Genomic DNA, 8567 nt, shown 5'->3' on the forward strand with positions numbered 1-8567 from the left:
ATTGAATATGATGTTTCTTTGAAACGAGTAAGTTGGTATGAAAGTAATTTATCAACTTCACTATCATGTGCTTAATACTTGATATTGTATGAAATATGGATATATGTCTTTATTGGAATTAACTTGTGATGATTTAATGAAAATGTGATGATATATGTGCTAGCATAAGACCATGTCCGGGACATGGCATCGGCACTGACATGAGACTTTGTATAAGACCATATCCGGGATATGGCAATGATATGTGGATCCATGTAAGACCATGTATGGGACATGGATTTGGTATTCTATTTAGTGTATGATAATTCTGAACATCCTTTAGCATCTCGAGTGCTCAACAGGTAATGTAATGGATGATGTGATGAAAGCCCTAAAAAGAGCATGTTAAAGAAGGTATGACTATATACTTTATTACGAGTTGGTATAGGTATGTACACTAAGCTTATGAGTAATGCCTTGATATGTGATAATCTATGATGTATATAGTATTTGGTGAATACAATGAAAATAACATGATTTGGAATAAGTCTTTGATACTTGATGACATTGAGATTATGGTTCCATGCTTATGATGCATAGCTATGTGTTCTTGCCATGATAAATGAGATGATGTTGTATTAATTTGGTGTACAACAATTGTGAGTGAGTAAATTAGCCTGGACAGTTTTGGGCTATTGTAGTGTGTAACTTTGAAAATACACCAAAAATAGTAGAAAGTGAATTAGAGGCTGAATAAAATATGGATTAAATTTTATTGAGTCTAGTTTCTTATAAAAGAAACCATGTAAGCAAAAGAATTTCCTATAACGAGATATTTGAAGTTCTGTGAGATAGAGTCAGAATGACTTTGAAATCCCTAGTTCTGATTTGAGAAAATCATTATAAAGTGTATAAAAATGTTTAGGAGACATAATCTATATGTTTAGAATCTTTAATGAGTATATTTTTAAGAGAAATAGACGAGAACATTATTCGAGTCCTGTGCTATGAGATAATTAAACTTTAGTGCATAAGGGTCGGAACTATCAAACAGTTAATCACAGGTAACTTTGAGGAATAAAATATGCTATTTGGATAAACCAAAAATTCTAGAAATTTTATGGTAGAAAGTTACATGAGTCTAGTTTCAAGAAAAATTAATGGAACTTAATTTGATATTTTGTAGCTCCAGATATAAACATTTTATTGACCACTGTACAAGAAGACAGCTTATCATGAACTTGAGAATATGATGGGAACATTGATGAAACATGTTAATGAGTTGCTTATTGTTTTCATATGAACTTGCTAAGCGTAAAGCTTACCCCCTTCCTTTCCCATGTTTTCTAGTGTTGCCAGGTTAGCTGGGGTTGGAGTTCGTCCGAGATATTATCACACTGTCAAGCTATCGCTATTGGGGTAAGTGGTTTCAAGTACTTTGAGTCTATGGCATGTATAAGAGTTTAAATATTTGAGTATGTGATATTGCTTTAGCCAAATGTATTGGCTTATTTTGATTATCGGGTTGGTAAACCTATTTATTTATGAAAAGTCTTTAATGGCTTGGTATGATTGGTATGTGGATGTGATCATGAATGCTTAGTGATGAAAATGAGATTTGATGACATGTTGATAGCTATAGCATTAATGTGGTAAGGAGAAAGGTAAAACCTATAATATTGGTTGCAAGTGAAATTTCCATGACCATAACATGTTTATGGATGTTTAAGTGCCTAATTTTGCCATGTTGTAATAAGTATGGTGCATGTGTTGTGAGGGTGACAAAATGGCTTGGAAAATAGTCTTGTATTTCTCCACACGGGTAGACACATGGGCGTGTGTCTAGGCCGTGTGTGACACACGGTCCGCCCCCATGGGCATGTTATCCAGCCGTGCGTCCCCTGCACCTAAGTTTTTCAAGTCAATATGCATGGTAGTAAGCACATGGGCAAGAGGCACGGCCATGTGTCTCAACCGCGTGAAGGACACGGCCATAGGACACGAGCATGTGCCTTGGCCGTGTGGCTTCAATTTGTTCATAACCAAATTGGCAGAATGTCCAGGTTTTTGAACATGGGTTTGGGACACGAGCGTGTCCCTAGCACACGAGCGTGTGCTCTATACTCACACGGGCGTGTGGAGCCTTAAAGCATGAATTTTTTCCAAGTTTTTCTTAAGTTCTCGGTTTAATCCTGAACCGTCTCTAATGCATGTTTTGGGCCTCTTAAGCCCGTTTAAGGGACAAAATGTATGTGAAATGAAAAGTTTTAATTTAATCAAAATTTTACGACCTGATATTATGTAGTTGATTGAGTTTAAGTCTGGTAACACCTCGAACCTTGTCCTGGCATTGGATACGGGCGAGGGGTGTTACAGCATTTAACTCAAGTATATAAATATACACAATTTAGTTACACGAACTTACCTCAACAATGTTTGTGTACGTAAAATCTACTAACCCGACAATTTCCTCTTTCCTTATCCTAGCTCCAAATTTGGTCTATCTGGAACTATACGAGTAAATTTTACATCAATTTATCACATTTCATATTCAAGCGGACTCAATTTATATCCTAGGCAAAATTACCATTTTGCCCCTAACTCTTCCATAAATTCCTATTTGGTCCCTAGGCTCGGAAAATGAAATTTATGCAATATACTCCCTATTCCAAGCCTAACAGAAATTTCAATATAGAATTTACAACACATATTTTCTATAAATTTTATAATTTTTCATCAATTTCCACAAATTTAGCATTTTAGTCCCTAAATCATGTTTTCATCAAAAATCACTTTGTAAAAGTTATTTATCTATCAACAACCTTTCATTTTCTACAGTAAATTTCAAATTTTTAGCATATTCACCCATAACCTAATTTCCATACTTTCATAACTTTTTAAATTGATCCCCCAAATAGATAGATTAAGCTATCCCGATTTCAAAAATATCAAAATTACTAAAAGCAGGATAAGAAAACTTACCCAATTTGGCCAAGAAAGTTTCTTCTCTCTCTCCTAGGGTTTACATGGAATATTTTGGGGAATAAGATGATATAAATGATTTTTATTTTTATTTAATTAATTTATCATCTTCAATGATTTTGATTTCCAATTTAGCCCTTAACCTTTTTTTCCTAATTTTCCATGGATGAATCATCCAAAAATATCTACTAACTTTTTATTAATGGTCTAATTACCATATAAGGACCTCAAGTTTTGAATTCCATAGCTATTTAATCCTTCTAGCTACTAGAATTCAACTTTTTCATTTTATGCGATTTGGTCCTTTCTGTAATTAAACTCATAATCGGTAAAATTTTATTATCAAAATTTTCACATGACACTTCTAACATATTATGGACTATGTAATAAAAAAAATTATTTTCAGATCGAATTTGTGGTCCTGAAACCACTGTTTCATGTGTTTAATCACTGACTTGTGTTTAATCACTAACTTGTGTTGTTAATGGTGCTTCTGTTTGTGCCAAGCTATGTTGGATTGTTTCATGTTTATTTTAAGCTTATGCATTGAAATGGTAAGAATTTTTTATGATTCACGAACTTACTAAGTGTTATATGCTTACTTTGTGTTTTTTCAATGTTTTTATAGTTAACTGGAAGCTCGTTCAGGCTGGAAGCTTGTCGGAGACCTATCACACTATCCATCGACTATATTGATAGATTTTTTATGTTTTTGAGTCATGGTTATAATGGCATGTATAGGTGTTTTGTTCTTGATGAAGTGGCAATTATGTTTGGCTTGTAAATATGGTTTTATGATTGATGATATTTTGGCATTTTGGTGCTTTTATGGTAAATCTCGGAATAGTTAAGTTGATGTATGTTCTAGTGACCATTTTAGTATGTTTGAGTATTATTTTGGCATGTAGTCATGGTGGTAAGTTTGGTAAGGAAATTATATGAGAAATTTATTGTTGGTTAATGACTAGATTATGCAAATGCTTAAATATATTTTGTTGTTGTGATTGAGGTACCTTTTGGGCATATTGGTTGGATGGAAAAATACCATATTGATTTAGCATGATTATGCATGTTTTAGGTACATTTTGAATGCTTGAATATAAGTGAAAATGGCTTGTATTAGTAAGCTTGTTGTGGGTGAGAGAATTAGCTTGAAAATGGCCTATTTCTTGTCCACATAGCCTAAGACACAGGTGTGTATCTCAGTCATGTGTGACACACGGCCATGCGACACGGCTATGTGTCCCCTGTAGGTTTCAAAGGGTTGCAAGTCAGATAGTTACATGGCACAGCACACGGCCTAGCACACGACCCAGCACACGGGCGTGTGAGGCCATTTCGAGATTTTAACGGCCTAGCATATGGGCGTGTAGCTTGACCGTGTGACCCAAGTCAGAGAGTTACATGGACACGAACACAGACATGGACTGGTACACGGCCGCGTGTCCTTACTTCGAATGTCCACACAACCTGAGACACAGGCGTGTGTATCAGCCGTGTGACCCCTGCAATGTGAAAATTTCTATCTTTTTCTATAAAATTTTATATATTTTCGATTTAGTCCCGAATATATTCTAAAGTGTTTCTCAGGCATTAAGGGTTCAAATAAAGGACAATATGCATGTGTTGAATAAGTTATACTATGATTTATAAAACATTTGGAAATGATTGATTTTAAGTTATGTTTTTACGATTATGCTTCGTAACCCTATTCCGGCGACGATACAGGTTAGGGTGTTACAATCAGCCACAAAATTTTCTTTTCAAATATAGTAATCGATTATGCAATTATAATCTTTCAGCAACTCAATCCAGTGACACTATCTCAGATTTAATTCATTTTGAGAGAGGAGGTATTTAAGACTTTTATGATCTGTACAGAAATGACATTTTTCACCATACAAATAGTGTCTCCGGATATTTAAAGAAAACACCATAGCGGTTAGCTCCAAATTGTGCATCAGATAATTGCATTTATATGCTTTTAACTATCGGCACACATACGTAATTACTTTATCATCCTGCATCAAAACACAAACTAAATAGTTCAATGAAGCATCACAAAACAAAAAATATTCCTTCCCAAAAATACAACTTCTGGTAACCAAATTCAAATTTGTGGAGCTTCCCATACAATTTCTGTTCATCCAACAATTGTAACACAATACTCAGGTGCTTAACATTCTTTGTCTTTTATTTCGAATATATCAGGATGTCATCAATTAAAACCACAAAAAACTGATCCAGATATGGTTGGAATATATGGTTTCTGAGATCCGTGAACATTCTAGGTGCATTCTAGACTATGACGATCCAATCGATCCGGTCTAGCCATGATAAATCGTAATTCATACATATTTTTATCCCATACTTAGCCCATTTATGAATGGTTTCTCCTTATATTTGGTGAATTTGATGCTCCTAATCCTTTAATTTCATGTTTTATACTTAGGTGAGCATAGGAGAGTAAAAAGAGCGAGAAACGGGCCGAAAACGGAAAAAAATGGACCCACGTGGGAAATCAACACGGCCTGGACTTCCTCTAACAGGCGTGTCACGCGGCCGTGTCCATTTGGTAGGATTGAAGCTCGAATTACACGGGTAGACTACACGCCCGTGCCTCTTCAACAGCCTTGACCACGTGCTGGAGTAATCCCACACGGGCGTGTCCTTGCCGAGCCCAAGTATAGTCCTATTCAGATAAGGCCAATTTTTAGGGCTCTTAGGCATTCAAAAGCCTACTTAAACACCTGAGGAGACACTTAAGAGGGAAATGTAGAGTAGGAAGCAAAGAATTACTCAAGGAAAGTCCATTGATCCATCTCAGTAGCCGGATTCATCATCAAGACTGAAGATCTCCCTTCAAGTTCCTTCAGGAGTTTTGGGTTTTCTCATGTTTTGTTATCTTTATGCTTTTGAGATGTTTTCTTTCATAAATATGAACTAAACCCCCTAAATACCTAAGGGGAATGAAACCTAAGTTAGATCTTGTTATTATTATCTGAATTGTATGATAAATATTTGACTTGTTCTTAATTATGTGTTCTTAATTCTTATTTTGATATTCCAGGATATTGATTCAAGTTAAGCTCTTATGCAAAGGAGGAATAGACCCTATCTAAGAGTAAAATTGTCATAATTAAGCGGATTTTATTGCACGCCTAGAGATAGGGTGACAAGATTTTGCCGGATTAGGGTGAAACCTAATAAGGGAATCCATATATTGACTTAATGCAATCCTAGAGTGTTAATTAGAAAGAGATTTCAATTATTCAACCTAGGGTTAGACGTTATTAGTCTCGAGAGAGATAATAATATAACATAGGGATTTCTATGGATCAAGTCAAATGAATAAATCGTCTGATTTAGAGTCAAATACCAAGTGAAGTCTAGGTGGATTTTTCCTTAGGTATTGTCTCAATCAATTGAATTTTCTCAAAGGTATTTTCCCTAATTTTCTTTCTGCGCATTCTTAGTTAGTAATTAGTTTAGATAACCAAACCTCTTAATTCTTAGGCTAGATAATAAAAAGGAAGTAAATACTAGTACTCGTAGTTCCTTTGGGTTCGATAATCCGGTCTTGCTGAACTATACTACTGTTCGATAGGTACACTTGCCTTAATTGTGATAATAAGTTAGTCTCAAGAACGATTCATTTATAAATCTTTAAAACCTACTACGAATATCCCGCATCAAGTTTTTGGCACCGTTGTCGGGGAAATAGGATATTAGAAAAACTTGATTTTTATTACTTTAGCCATTTACTTTATTTGAAATTTAAGTTTTTCTTTTCTTTTCTTTTCTAATTCTTCATTTTTTTTTCTGGCAGGTTTTTCTAATTTATGACCAGAAAAAACCCGTCAGGACCACCACTTTTTGATGGTGAGATCGATCTCACAGTTCACAAAAAACGAAGAGAAATAAGGCGAAGCTTACGATACACAAAGGAAGAGCAAGAGGATGATACTTCAACCACAACCGATGAGATGGCTGAAAACTAAGAAAATCTGCTACATCCTGCGATTGCTGTTAATCAGAATCCTACTCTGCGCACTATGTATGATTATGCTAGACCTTCTTTAACAGGAACTGAATCGAGCATAGTTAGACTTGTTATAGCTGCAAATACTTTTGAACTGAAACCTAACACAATTCAAATGATACAGCAATTTGTTCAGTTTGATGGTTTGCAGGACAAAGATCCCAACGCTCACTTCACAAACTTTTTAGAACTATGTGATACATTTAAAATTAATGGTGTTTCTGATGATGCCATTCGCCTTCGGTTATTCCCTTTTTCATTGAGAAACAAAGCTAAACAGTGGTTGAATTTGTTACCACGAGGGTCAATCACTACTTGGGAACAAATGACCGAAAAGTTTTTATTAAAACATTTTTCACCGGCTAAAACGGCTAAATTACGTAATGATATCTCTTCTTTTGTGTAGATGGATTTAGAAACACTCTATAATGCATGGGAAAGATACAATGACCGCTTGAGAAGATGCCCTCACCATTGGTTACCACTCTGGCTGCAGGTTCAAACCTTTCATAATGGCCTAAATCCTTCGACTCGACAAATGGTTGATGCAGCCGCTGGCGGAACCATCAATAATAAGACACCTGAAGATGCCTATGAATTTATAGAAGAGATGTCACTGAATAATTATCAGTGGCAAGTCATGAGGATAAAGCCAACAAAAATAGCCGGCGTTTATAACATCGATTCGATCACCATGCTCTCTAATCAGGTAAAACTCTTGAATAAGAAAATTGATGGTTTTCTTAGTTCTTCACAGGTTCACCTAGTAATGCAGTGCGAAGCAATTGGAGGTGGATCAAGCAGTTCAGGTTACCCACCCTATGGTCACAACATGGAGAACGAGCAGTTAAATTACATGGGTAATAATTCTCGATCTCAAAATAATCTTTATAGTAATACTTACAATGTAGGTTGGAGGAACAACGCAAATTTCTCATTGGGAGGCCAAGGGAATCAGAGACCACCACCTCCAGGCTTCCAACAACCACCCTACCAACAAGAGAAAAAGTCGAACCTTTAGGAGATGCTAACAATATTCATCTCAGTGTCAGAAACTCGTTTTTAGAATATCGAGATAGCACTCAAGAAACAACAAGTGTTGATCTAAGGGCTCGAAACTCAAATAGGTTAGCTCGCTAAATTAATATCTGAACGACCACAAGGTAGCCTGCCGAGTGAACTAAACCCAACCCAACAATGCGCGTGAAAGTAGTTACACTAAAGAGTGGGAAAGTGTTAGTTGAATCTGAAAAGAAGCCACCACAAGAAGCTGACAGAAAGGAGGTCGAACCCGAAAACAATGACAATCTAATGCCAAAAGTATATAGACCACCAACCCCATACCTAACAAAGTTGAAGAAAGACCGCATGGATGCACAATTCGATAAATTTCTTGAACTTTTTAAACAACTACATATTAACTTACCTTTTGTTGAAGCTATATCGCAGATGCCTACATATGCAAAATTTTTAAAAGAGCTTCTAACAAACAAAAGGAAGTTTGAAGACTTATCTATAGTGGAACTTAATGAAGAGTGCTCAGCCATACTCCAGAATAAACTGC

General features: G+C 35.7%; 1 non-coding gene across 1 annotated transcript; it reads right to left on the minus strand.

Moving 5' to 3' along the window:
- Positions 1–7376: 7376 nt before the first annotated feature.
- LOC121209214 (small nucleolar RNA R71) lies at positions 7377–7483 on the minus strand. The gene has a single exon (XR_005904331.1). It is a non-coding gene; the product is annotated as a small nucleolar RNA R71 (small nucleolar RNA).
- Between the last annotated feature and the right edge of the window lie 1084 nt (positions 7484–8567).

Source organism: Gossypium hirsutum, chromosome A10 (assembly GCF_007990345.1).
Source record: "Gossypium hirsutum isolate 1008001.06 chromosome A10, Gossypium_hirsutum_v2.1, whole genome shotgun sequence".
Taxonomy (NCBI): domain Eukaryota; kingdom Viridiplantae; phylum Streptophyta; class Magnoliopsida; order Malvales; family Malvaceae; genus Gossypium; species Gossypium hirsutum.